We start from the raw sequence: 13,842 nt of genomic DNA, 5'->3' as shown, positions 1-13,842 counted from the left end.
CTGTGCTAAAGTCCAAAAGTGAACGGGCTTCATGGTCAAACCCAGGAGCATTAAAGTGTGCTTAGAACATCCCGAGAGATGGTAGTGGGGTGAGAAACCACAGGGGAGGTCTCAGTCCGTCTCTGAGGAAGTAATATTGATCCTGAGACATGGGAGACACGCCAGCCTATCATGCTATAGAAGTGTGAAAGTTTTGGTGCATCCCAGAGAAGCTGAAGGAAATGGTGAGAGAGATGGGTATGGTCGAGGGCAAAGGTGTACCGGTCTGCAGACTCACGAGGGCCACTTGAGATTTCGGAGCCCCCAGGACTGAAAGTTTAAATCACTGGACAGTTTAACTGAAATGTCCCACCTCATGGAGAGGGGGAGGAAAGACCCCTCAATCTCTGTGCTGTCACTGTATACCATCAAATGGCAAGAAGAGCTGAAAAGGTGAGGGACTGGGAAGATGGCTTAGAAGTCAGAACCCTTGCTACACAAGCATGAGGATCTGATTTCAAATCCCCATAATGCACATAAAAAGCCAGACATGGTCACATGCACTTGTAACCCCAGCTTTGGGTGGGAAGGACAGAGATCTGAGGATTGCCAGGGCTTGTTGATTGCCAGCCTAACTCCAAATTCAGAGAGAAACCCAGCCTGAAAGCAACAAAGCAATGCACACCTGACATTTCTACCCCAGTCTTCATGGCATGTATGAGAATGAACACACACACATACATATGCACATACAACAACACAAAAAGAACCTTTTAAGAGGAGTTGGGAAGACCTAACAGAAGAAGCAAGGGATTCTTTAAGTTGGGCTTGGCTAGAAGCATGGTGAACAGGGAAGAAAGTGTGCGCAGTGTTTTTAATTGAAAGTTTAGAATTGATAAGAACAGCAATACACTAACATAGAGAATTATGCTTTTCTCGTTGTTTTTCTCAGTCCCAAAGACACCTTAATCTTCATCCTTCTCATTGTCAACTTCATCCTCAGCAGCAGCAGCAGACTTAAATTGTAATTAAACCTTTAACTTCACTTGCTCTGGGCTGGCTTTCTAAAAGTCACTAACTGTGGAAGTCACACAACTGCAATTCATTTTTAATCTCCCACTGGCTTTTCTGTAAATGACATCTCAGACCTAATAAGTTGAACACTGTTCCTCAACAAACGCTATCTCTCCCATCCTCTGAGGCAAGTGGCTTTTCTCCGCACTCCCTGATCCTCCTGGGAAAGTAAGCTCTTTCTGTCTTTTTCTGTCCCCAGAATCAAAGACACCTTTTGTACCCTAGGTTATCACAGAATAAGCTGTCCTTGGGAGGACGTTAGTCATGGGACCTTTTAATCAGTTACTTTTCTTCAGATTTACAGAACCCAGAACTCGGCTTGTAGATAACAGCAGCCCACGAATTAGAAAAATAGGCACCTTCCCTGAAATTTGTAACCACCTTGTCATTTGTAATAAGACCATTGCCTGCCTCTCTGGCACATCTCCCCATCACTCCCTTCTTAAGCCCCATGCCCGCAGCCCCTAGGGAAAAGATCTTAGTTGCACAGATCCTTATTCCTGGGACAGCCATTTGTCCTTGTGAATTTAGATACATAATTGCAAGCTAACAGAGTTATCAACTACAAAATGGCATCTCCCTTTCTGCACACCATTCCGCCCTATCATCTTCATCCACCATCCTCCATAAGATCCTTCTTTCCCCTCTCTGTCGTTACTGGGGTGTGTGTGTGTGTGTGTGTGTGTGTGTGTGTGTGTGTGTGTGTGTGTGTGTGTGTGTGTGTGTGTACAGATATGCTCACCCATGAATGTACATGTAGAAGCCAGGGGTTAGCTGGGTGTCTCCCTCCAGCACTTTCCACCGCATTTGCTGAGACGAGGTCTCTCCGTGAATCCGAACATTGCCATTCGAAGCTGGACTGCCTGACCAGCGAGTCTCAGAGATCCACCTGTCTCTGCTCTTCAGCTAGCACTGGGGTCACAGGTGTGCTCCGCCATGCTTAGCCTTTACATGGGTGTGAAAGGATCCAAAATAGATCCTGAGCTTATACGACAGCACTTTACACACTGAGCCACATCCACACGCCAGCTTTGTCTGCTTCTAAACTCGGCCACACTTTTACCATCATTTTCATTAGAAACATCACCAAAAGATTCACATCATCAACTTTACGGACAAAGGTAAAACTTGGCTGCATCCCAGAAGGCCTAATGATATCTAACAGATTTGTTTCTCTCTCTCTCTCTCTCTCTCTCTCTCTCTCTCTCTCTCTCTCTCTCTCTCCCTCTTCCTTTCCCTCTCTCTCTCCCTCTCCCTCCTCCTTCTCTCCCTTTCGCTTGACTTCAGACTCCATTCTTCAGTTTGACTCTTACTTGTGGCCTGGGAGACAATCTTTAACACAGCGCAGCAGCCCAACAGAAGGAATCTCTTTTTAAATGGTGCCAACCGGATTTTCAAAAATAGAAAGCTCATTACCCATTTTTGATAGAATGCGCATCTTCTCTGTTTACACGAATCATCCCCATGGCTCTGAAAGATATGAAGAGCTAGCTGACCACACTTGGGACACCTGCAGAGTCCCACTGTAACCATTTGATCGAGGTGAGGGTCACAGTTGCAGGAATAGGCAATAAGAAGATGAGATGCCAATTAAATTAGAACTTCAGATTCATAGTGAATATTTATTCACATAAGGATCCCCAAAGCCAGACATAACGGTGCATGCTTATAGTCCCAGCACTTAGAAGACTGAGGCAGGAGGATCAGGAATTCAAGGCCAGCTTCCAGCATAAAGGGCATTCAAAGCGGGCCTTGATGGTATGAAACCCTATCTCAACTCCCCATTATTCACAAAGGGATATATTTGAAATATACTTTTAAAAATATGTTGTGTTGTTTGAAGCTTAAATTTAATCAGTTATTCTGATATATATACACATGTGTATATATACATATATATGTATATATATATATATACGTATACACACACACACACACATATATATATAGTTGGCTTCCGTAGGAAAACCAAAATACATAGACCAGAACCAGCAGCACGGACAGTCATGGGTCAAGCCACTAGATCTAGCCCTCAGATCTTGCAGGGGCATGTCCCCTGGTGGACGTTCACATTCCTCACCTGCAGAAGACAGCCTTAGAGGTTTCTCTGCAAAGATAATTTTGTAGGCTTTTTAAAAAAGTTTCTTTCCCCCTGAGGAATTTAACATAGTCTAGCCACACTGTGCCCAGTCACCCTGAAAGGAACAGTCGGTGCTGTTCTTAGCGAAGCTGAGGTGTGTGTCGGGGTGTGGGGAGGAAGGCCATGTCAAACCCTGTATAGCACCATGACTCAGCCATTCAGCCACAGAGCCCTGATCAAACACACTGACTCCTAACGCAGGCGCCAAACACCAGGGCACTGGTGTTACCAGGTACTCTGCTAGTCAGGGACAGAGCCAGAGCAGTGGAGAGCAGCACCCAGCATGGATTCCAGAGGCTGGTCTCTGTCTTAAAGCAACATCCAACAGGTTGTGTGAGGGCCGAGAACTTGCTTCCCTGACCCCAGAAGGACAGCACAGAGATGAAGGGGACTGCTGTGGGCGAAAGCCCTTCTGACCAGTGCCATCACAGTACGTGGGGTGCCACTCCCAGTCGACTGGGGAAATGTTTTAAAAGGAAGGAGCAAAGGGAGGATGTCAGGACAGACACTGGTGGTGGCTAATCTTGATTATCTACTTGGTTACATCTGGATTTGGCTAAGAAACACTTCTGAGCGGGTCTATGAGGGCACATAAGGGGAGACATAGCTGGAGGTGGGGGAGCGGGTAGCCCCGCCCAGCTTTGAGAGCCAATGTAAAGAGGAAAAGAGATCTGAGCAAACACCAGTGCCCTTGCCTGCCTGGCTCACTTTCCTCAGCCTCTCCCCTTTTCTGCTGCTGCTGCTGCTATTATCATTCTTCACTGACGTCAGAAGCCAGCTTCAAAGAATCTCCCAGCCCCTCAGTGCTAGACTGGGCTGTGAAGACATGCAGCTTCAGGGACCGAGCTGCTCTCTGGTGGAAGATGGGATTGCTGATCTACTGAGCCTGTGTCCAGTAAGACAGTTTAATAAGTCGTCTTACACATTCCTTCTGTTGGTTCTTCCCTCTAGAGAACCCTAACACCCAGCGAAGTTTGTCTTTCACCCTGAAACCGGTAACATCACAGAAACATCACACATGTTTGAGTCAAGGGGACTCGGGCTTGGCTCTTCTCCTTCTTGCTTACCAGCCTGTGAACTTGGAAAAGTCACTTTCCCTTGTGACTTCGATTTACCTATCTGTAACACTCTGGTTGGCAGCGTCCCTCCAGTCGCAGGGCCCTTTCCCTGGTATCCAGCCTTTGCATGCAGATACTAGACACTTGCCACCTTGATCCTTGTGACCTCACCTGAACCCATTGGAGCAGAAAATGTTGTTTTCAGGGTCGTATTCTGGGGTTCTGGGGCCTGTCAATCTGGGGAGAATACTCGTCAGCCAAACACACATGCCAGACCTGATCTGCAGAGACTTCAGCCAGCTATAGCCGTCACCACCCCCTTTCTTCATCTCTGGATCCACGGAGCCACTGAGAAGAAATGGTCACTGTCTGTGCCTTTCTCCCACCCTGTGAGTCCACAGCTTTCTGAGCCCTCATCAATAGTAAGAAGGCGCCTTTGTGTTTCCTCCATCTCGAAAGTCTGCCTGTTCGTAAAGAGATGCACACAGGCGTGCATCTCTAATAACAACCAAACTCTTGGACCTGATGGACAAGGTCTCCCTGCCCAGTGCTGTCTCCTAGTACAACCTTGGATGGCTTTTCACCTGGGGGTGGGGCACAGTACTAGTGCAGCTGGACAGCTCCAAATCCTGGCTGGTTCCTCCAGCATCACATGCATGGTCTTTCAGTTTCCTGGACGTATGAAATTCTTTCTCATGGGCCTTTAAATCACCTGCTCCTTAGACTGCAGCATTCTTGAAATGTCTGGCTCCATTATCACCTGGTGGAGCGAAACATTCTGGAGGTGGTGTAATGTGGGGGAGGGGGAGCTGGAAACAAGCCAGGAAGTGAGACTCTTCAGATCTCTGTTTATCTTACAGCCAAGCAAGGTGGTGCATGCCTGTAATCCCAGAACTAACAAGGAAAAAAAACAAGCAAACAAAAATGGAGGCGTATGCTTGTAATCCCTGTACTGGGGAGACAGAGACAAGTAGATCCTGGGGCTCCATGGCCTATTCTGCCAGCTCCAGGCTAATGAGAGACCCTGTCCAAAGAGAAGATAGTGCCTGAGAAGACACCCAACATTGTCCTCTAGTCACCAAACATAAGTACACATATGTGCACCTGCACCTACACGCACATGCATCTTCACACACACACCTGCACGCACATAAAATGAAAAAAAAGCCACTTGCCTTGGGTTTGCAGGTGTAAGGCTCTTATAGGCATTTGGGGGGCAGGGTAGGCCAGATAGGCACATGCCAGGGAAATTGTTCCTCTGACGTGACTCCTATAAATATAAAGAAAAGTAACTAATGACAATCTGGTGATGCAGGCCTATCTTCCAAGCTGTGCTGGAGGCTGAGCCAAGCTAGTAAATCCAAGGCCAGCCTGGGCAACTTAGCAAGAGCCTCTCTCTCTCTCTCTCTCTCTCTCTCTCTCTCTCTCTCTCTCTCTCTCTCTCTCTCTCTCTCTCTTTAAAGTGGAGGAAGTTGAGCCGGGCGTTGGTGGCACACGCCTTTAATCCCAGCACTCGGGAGGCAGAGGCAGGCGGATCTCTGTGAGTTCGAGACCAGCCTGGTCTACAGAGCTAGTTCCAGGACAGGCTCCAAAGCCACAGAGAAACCCTGTCTCGAAAAAAACAAAAAAAAAAAAACAAACAAAAAAAAAAAGTGGAGGAAGTTGTAGTGGCATTTCATTTGTATGTTAAAAATACAGCTTACCTGAAGATCAGAGAGTAAAACGGCCCCTCTGGTTAGCCTTACAGACCAGACAGTGGTAACACACACCTTTAATCCCAGTAGACACACTAGTTGCTATAGAAACCGGGCGGTGCATGCCTTTAAACCCAGTGGTGCAAACCTTTAATTCCAGCCCTAGAGAGGATTATAAGGCAGAAGGATACAGTTCTCAGACACAGTCTCATTCTGAGATTCCTGGAGGCAGGATCGCCAATTCTGTCAGAGTCTGAGGTAGGAAGCAGGGGCTGGCTGTTTTATTTTTCAGATCTTTAGGTTGAACCCCAACTTCTGTCTCTAAGTTTTTATTAATAATGCTTCAGGAAGTTGTGAAGTAAACATTTACCTAGCTTGTGCGAAACCCTAGGTCAACTAACACTGTAAAGTACAGTTAACACTGTAAAAATAAAAAATAAAAAGGAAGAAGATGAAAGTTATTAATTAGAAAACCGTAACTCCTGTATTTTTAGGGTTTTTTTTTTCCAGGAACAGCTGATTTTGCCCTTAATTCTTAGGAAATTGAGGCACCTTTCCCCAGAGGACAAACGAAGTGAAGCAGCTGCTCTTCCCTGGAGGACCGAGGAGCTGAGAAAAAAAAAGCTTGCTCTGGCTCTCTGTGGGACACAGAGCGGGTAAGGGTTTGGTTCTCATTGTTTGGCTAACTAGTTCGTTGGATCAGGAGTTCAAGGTCATCGTCAGCTACAGTGAGCTTGAGGATGGCCTAGTTTGAATGAGATCCTGCCTCATAAAAAATAATCAATTAATCAATCAATCCGAAATTGCAAACCTAGGCCAACAGTCTCACCAAGTCTTGCTATATTAAGATGGTGTTGATGCCCACCCAATATCTGAAGCCCTCCTCTTTCCATTTGTACTGACAGCATCCTAGGACACATCTGGTTCCTCACTGCTGAGGTGGAAGGCAGGGATTGATGCAGCGTTACAATGCAGAAACAGCTCTCAGCCTCACAGGAGTGGACTGGAGAATAATCAGCCCCATCGTCCCAAGCAGGTGGTGAGGTTCTGAAGCTATGCTCCAATCCAACTTCAGGGGAGTCAAGTGAGTGCCCTATGCCCACAGCAGCAGCCTACTCAGCACTGAACACCAGGAGAGCCTGGTCTGGTGACAGAGGCTGCCATCACAGCTGCTAAGAAGACAGAAGCAGGAACACTGAGAGTTCAAGGCCTGCCAGCACTTTAGACTCAAGGCTAACCTGGACAACTTAGTGAGACTATCTCAAAATAAAAGAAAAGAGAGGACCAGAAACTTAGTAGGAATACTTAGTACACAGGACTGAGAAACTGAGTTCAACCATCAGAAGCAAAAGGAGGAGAGAACAGACCCTGAAAGTTGTCCTATGACCTTCACAGGCATGTTCTCTGTCTCTCTGTGTTTCTCTATGTGTCTGTCTGTGTTCGTCTGTCCGTCCGTCTGTCTCTCTGTCTCTCTCTCTCTGTCTCTCTGTCTCTCTGTCTCTCTCTGTCTCTGTCTCTCTCTCTCTCTCTCTCACACACACACACACACACACACTGTCCCGTTTAGTATTGTGTAAACTTCCTAACAAACTAGCCACTTGAGAAGAGGGACTGTCAACGGAGAAAAGTTTGGCCTATTGGCTGGTCTGTAGTGTGTTTCTTGGTTAACGATTGATGTGGGCAGGCTCAGCTCACTGTCCCGGGTGGCTTAGGAAAGCAGGCTGAGCCAGTCAGTAAGCAGGACTCCTCCATGCCTCCACTTCACTTCCTGCTGTTAATCCCACCAAATGAGAGCAAAGGCCATCACCCAAACTCTTTGGTCAAATTAATCCAGCTTTATTTTCTGTCAGACAGGGCTCTCTCCCTAAAACGGGGTTTGAGAAAATAATCTAGAACAGAGGAGAAGGTGGGGTTTGTATTAGCCCCCAAACTCCATGACTGGGGGTTTTGCAAGTGTTACACAGAAACGTCAAAGAACATTTCAAAATTATTTAGAACATATTATCTTATCAGGGTGTAGGTGAGGGTACAGGGTGTGAAACATGGCAAATCAGAGAAAATAAGTCGAGACCTGGTCAAATTTAAGTTTTACAGGCAACAAGAATGAACCTATTTTGACCTTGTAATAAGAAAGCTTGTAATATTAAAATGGCATCAGACTGGGTCCATCACCAACTCCAGGTTCCTGCCTTGACTTCCTACCCTGACTTTCCTCAGAGATGGACTGTGATGTGGAAATGGGAACTGAAATAAGCCTTCTATTCTCCCAAGTTTCTTTTGGCCACAGTGTTTACCACAGCAATAAAAATCAGATTAAGATGCACACAAATAAATAAATAAATTTTAAGATAATGAGAGTGTTGGAGTATAATTCAGTGGTAAAGCATTTGCCTGGTAAGGTCTAGGTCCAATCTGAAGGACGGATGGGAGAAAGGAAGGGAGGGAGGAAGAGAGGGATGGAGGGAGGGAGGATGAAAGAACAGAAGGCGAGCTGGGCAACCATGGTAGACTATCAGGATTTAACTATTTCAAATACACACACACACACACACAAACATATAAATATATAATATATAACAATATATTTTATGTTTACTATTTTAAAAATATGTGTAAGAGAAACTGGAGTGGAAACTTTGGATGATAAGAATAATTCTCAAGCCAAGGAACAGAGTGACCGGGGAGTCATTCGCAGCAGCCTACACGTTCCCAGGAAGAGGCAGGCATGCTGGCACACACCTGAAATCCCAGCACAGGGAATCTTGAGGCAGAGCAATCACAAGTGCACAGCCAACTGGACTACAGGCTGAGACCCTGTCTCAAAACAACCAAAGGGGGGCTGGAGAGATGGCTCAGTGGTTAAGAGCATTGCCTGCTCTTCCAAAGGTCCTGAGTTCAATTCCCAGCAACCACATGGTGGCTCACAACCATCTGTAATGAGGTCTGGTGCCCTCTTCTGGCCTTCAGGCATACACACAGAAAGAATATTGTATACATAATAAATAAATAAATAAATAAATAAATAAATAAATAAATATTTAAAAAAAAAAAAAACCAAAGGGGCCAGGCAGAGTGGCACACACCTTTAATCTCAGCACTAATGAGACAGAAGCAGGTGAATCTTTGTGAGTTCAAGATTACCTGGTCTACAAAGAAAATTCTAGGCCAGTTGAGATTACATTGTGAGATCCTATTTCAAAACCAAAACAGAACAACAACAAAACAAAGAAACAAAAAGAAAACAAACCAGCCTACCAGAGCTGGGCATGTGACCCAGCAGCAGAGTGCTCACTTAGCATGTTCAAGGTCCTGGGTTCCATTCCTACGCAGCCTAAGAAATGGGCAGTCTTTCCTCAGGCGCCCCCACCCCTAGCCCTGCCCAATGGTCATCAATCAACAGCTCACGATGAGCTGACTTGCTACTTTTCAGTTGTTCTTCAAGCCTGGAGACCTCATGAAGGAACACAATAGAAACTGAGAACCACTCTAGATTCACTTGCCTTTCCCTCCTTCTCCTCTTCCTCCCCTCCCCCCTTCCCCTTTCCTCTTCCTCCCTCACATTTCTGGGCAATTTTTCACCCAGTCATAGTTCAAAGTTTTAATCAATTAGGTTGAAATGGGGTCTTCCTAGAAGAACTTCCACAAGGGAGATGGGCACACAGGGAAGAGGGGCTTTTTGTCCAGCTGGAATACAAATGCAATTTCAGGAAGTATGGTGGCCATTTTGCAATTGTTAGAATAACAATCAAGCCATTGGCAAAGCAGATGGCACCCTTGAAGAACAGGCCCATCCCTGAACTGTCCACCCCCAAATTCCTTTAGCGCATGAAAACTGAGCCTCTTATCTTAGGGGTATCTGGTACTTACAACTGATCACACTGTGAACTGATCAGGCAAGGACGGCATTGATCTTATCCAGCTCATAACATTGGCTTTTAGGCATGTCCACAACACACTGTAGATGTTCGATAAAGATTTGTTGACTTGAGAAATGAATAAATAAACTCCGTCTACCCCCATCCCCAAAACACCTCTTACTGCAAGTGAAATGTCTGCTTTGTGTGGCAAACCCATCAGAAGCCAACTGACACCTCTAAGATTTGTAGTCGGGATAGCCACGTGTTTTTTTAATATTTATTTATTATGTATACAATATTCTGTCTGTGTGTATGTCTGCAGGCCAGAAGAGGGCACTAGATCTCATTATAGATGGTTGTGAGCCACCATGTGGTTGCTGGGAATTGAACTCAGGAACTTTGGAAGAGCAGGTGATGCTCTTAACCGCTGAGCCATCTCTCCAGCCCTAGCCACGTGGTTATTAAGATTGTTACACTGTAATGAGATCTGGTGCCTTCTTCTGGCCTGCAGTCATAAACACAGACAGAATATTGTATACATAATAAATAAATAAATATTAAAAAAAGATTGTTACACCCTGTGTGTCTGAGGTCATGATGCTCTACCGGCCAGCTGGACTCCAAAGTCCTGAACTACACATAACTATTTCAGCGTGAGCCTTCCCTGTCCATTAGAGACCTCCAGAGAAGACACTTTCCTTAGCCTCTATGATGTAACCACCTTGGAATAAAAAGGAATCGTGGGCCTACATCCCGTTCTCCCATCACAGGTCTGTCACAAGGCCAGGAGACGACGACAGCTGGAGCTACTTTCTCTCCGTTCCAGAGGCTTCCCCAAATTGGATGGTCCAGGGAAAAGATGCTGTCAGGTGGCACAGACAGACGGGAGAGAGTTTAAACTGGGAACTTGGACTAGAGCCAGAGCCAGATGCCTCTTTGAGCCTCAGTTTCCTGATCTGTAAGGAGAGCTAAGAAAAGTCCTCTTCTAGAAATTCATGGCAGCAACATCTGTGTGTGTGTGTGTGCATGCGTGTGTTTGTGTGTGTATGCTAGTGTTCATGAGTTTAGGTAAACCTGTGTCACAGTACATGGGAGAAAAGCAGAGGACAACCCCAAACATCAACCCACCTTTCACCTTATCTGAGATAGGGTCTCCTGCTGTCCGTCTTTGCATAGGCCAGACGAGCTGGCCCTGGAGATTCTGAGATTCTCATCTCTGCCCCACATTTCTCCATGATAACACTGGAATTACAGATGGTGTTAGTACATCTGCTTTCCCTGGCTTCTGGAGAATCTGAACTCTGGTGCTTCTGTTTGTGCATCGAGTAGCTTATCCAATGCGCTTACCCCACCTCCACAGCAGCTGGTCAAGGTGCAGAAGCATTACAAATGTGGCATGCACCACCAGGGACGAATCCTTCATGAATCCTTATGTCGATCTTCTGAAAGAAGTCACTACCACAGTACATCACAGATGAGAACACCGCGGCTCAGAGAGGTAGACAAGAGGATGAGCATCACACAGCTCTCAGGTAAAGGGTTCGGAATGCGAGCATGAGTTTGTCTAAACCTAGAGACACACTTGGATGTTCAGCTGACTCCATGCCTGTGGATTGCAGAAGCATGAAGCTTGACTAAGAGATGATCAATCAGTCAACACAGATTAATATGCACTCACTGGCAAGGAGTTTAACATGAGAGACAAATTGGGCAGGATTTAAGAACACTAGAGAACCTTCCTCGTTCAGACACCTCCATCGCATAGTAGCTGAGTGGCACTAGAAAACCATCTCACCCTGACCATCATGCTTCCTCTTTAGTCAGTAGATATGGATACAGCGGATATGATGCTTGGGGGATTGTGAAGTATAAGCAACTCAAAAGCCCATTACCTGAGTGATGCAAAAAGAAACTGTGGTCTGCCGGAGCCACGGAACAGCCTACAATGAGAGAAATAAAGAAAATGCTGACACATGGTACAGCACCATCATTCCAAGTGCAAGAAGACAATGTCCAAAGACATCCCAAGCCAAGGGAAATGACTCAGTGGTTAATAGCCATTGCCACTCTTTGCAGAGGGCCCAGGTTTAGTTCCCAATAGCCACATCACAACTGTCTGTCACTCCAGTTCCAGGATATCTGATGCCTTCTGACTTCCTCGGGTACCAGGCTTGCACAAGGTGCACAGACATGCATGCAGGAAAAACACCCATACACATAAAATTAAAATAAGTTGTGTTTTTAAATGGCCCAGAAGAGACAGGCTAATTAACAGTTGCACAGGGACAAAGAGAAGAGGAAGAATGACTGCAGGTGAACTTGAAGGTCATCTGGGAAGTGACACAATGCTTTGGCTTTGTTTGTTTTTTTTCCATTGGTGGGCGGTGGTTTTTTTCTTTCTTTCTTTCTTTCTTTCTTTCTTTCTTTCTTTCTTTCAATTTTTCAAGACAGGGTTTCTCTGTGTAACACTCCTGGCTGTCCTGGAACTCACTTTGTAGACCAGACTGACCTCAGACTCACAGAGATCTGCCTTCCAGATCCTGGGATTAAACGTGTGCGCCACCACCGCCCAGCAGCACTAATGCTTTTTAAATAAATTGTGGTCCTATGGATAAGTCATTGGTCACCTGAGTATATGCACATTCCAGCCTCAGTGCTGCCTTACCTGGGCCCAAGTAAGGCAAAGGAAGGAGAGGGATGTTTGGGAATAGCGGTGATGCTGAAGCTGGGAAGACAGTAGTGGCTGAAGTAATGACGACAGAAGCAACTGGAGGACCCGCTAGACAGTGAAAATGCCAGACGGTGGATGTTGGCTCCATGACTTGAGGACTTGCTTAGCATGCTCAAAATCACAGGTGAGACACACCTGTGATCCCAACACTCAGGATGTGAAGGCAGAAGGAGCAAGAAGGAGGTCAAGGTCATCCACAGAACTGGAGGACAATCTAGACTACAGGAGACCCTACCGAAAGAGAAAAAGAATAAGAAAAGGGACGGGAGAAAGGATACAAAAGAAAATGCCTGCTATATCTCAGATACCCACTGCAGCACCGATTGTAGTCAGCACAATAGTCCAGGAAGCAGCTATGGTCACTGTTAGGTCTGTAGTGTCCACACTTAGCAGTGGCCTCAGGAGGCTGATTGCCTGTCCATGGGACCTGCTGTCTTCCTTGGCCTTGGGTTTCCAGCAAGTCAGAAACCTCATGGAGCCCCAGTTCCTCCATCAGCATGAAGGTGCTCCTGACCTGAGGATTGCAAGGCCGTGACCTGGAAAGAGTAGTAAAGAGCTGACTGAGTCCCAGGTGGCCCATGGGAGCAGATGACCAATGAATAACTCCAGTTATGAGCTCGGAGTGTGACCTAACAAGTTCACACAGCTACTGAAATATGAGTTGACATTCAAACCCAGGGCTGGCTCAGAGCTCAAAACCATTGCAAGTGTCCAGGTCGATTAGGTCTGACATTGGCTCCTACCCCAGAACCTTGGACAGCAGCCAGACAGCTCCATTCCCTGCTGGAAGCCTTTGCAATGCTAGAGGAAGCCTAGGCCTCTGCACAGTGCTAATGTCGGAAGTGCTATATTAGTACCCAGCACTGCCTCCCACCAGATCCCCAAGGCCCTCTTAGGCCAGGACAAACAAGACCATGCCAGAAATTCACTGATCAAGATTCTGCACACTGCAGGGACGGCTGGTGGAGGACTGGAATCAGAACCTAGCCTGGTCCCATTCCCTTGACACAGCCAGCCCCGAGGGACACTGCCTGCCTTCCTCAGTCAGGCTCTGCAAAGGAACATGTCAAGAAATGAATTTGGCTTTTCTTCCTATGGGAGAGTTCTAAGATGTTTGGGGGAAGGGCAAACATCTCTTCCTCTCTGACCTCCAGCTCACTCTCCCCGGTATCTCCTCTCTGACCCCTGGACCAGCCTCATCCAGCACCTCCTTTTGAACTGCAGCTCATCCTCACTCTGAGATTGCCTCTCTGACATCTAGTCTATCCCTACATCTCTCTGATTTTCTAGCCTCTTTCTAATGTTTCTG

Source organism: Chionomys nivalis, chromosome 7, assembly GCF_950005125.1.
Source record: "Chionomys nivalis chromosome 7, mChiNiv1.1, whole genome shotgun sequence".
Lineage (NCBI taxonomy): Eukaryota > Metazoa > Chordata > Mammalia > Rodentia > Cricetidae > Chionomys > Chionomys nivalis.
Note: the sequence above shows the minus strand (reverse complement) of the source record.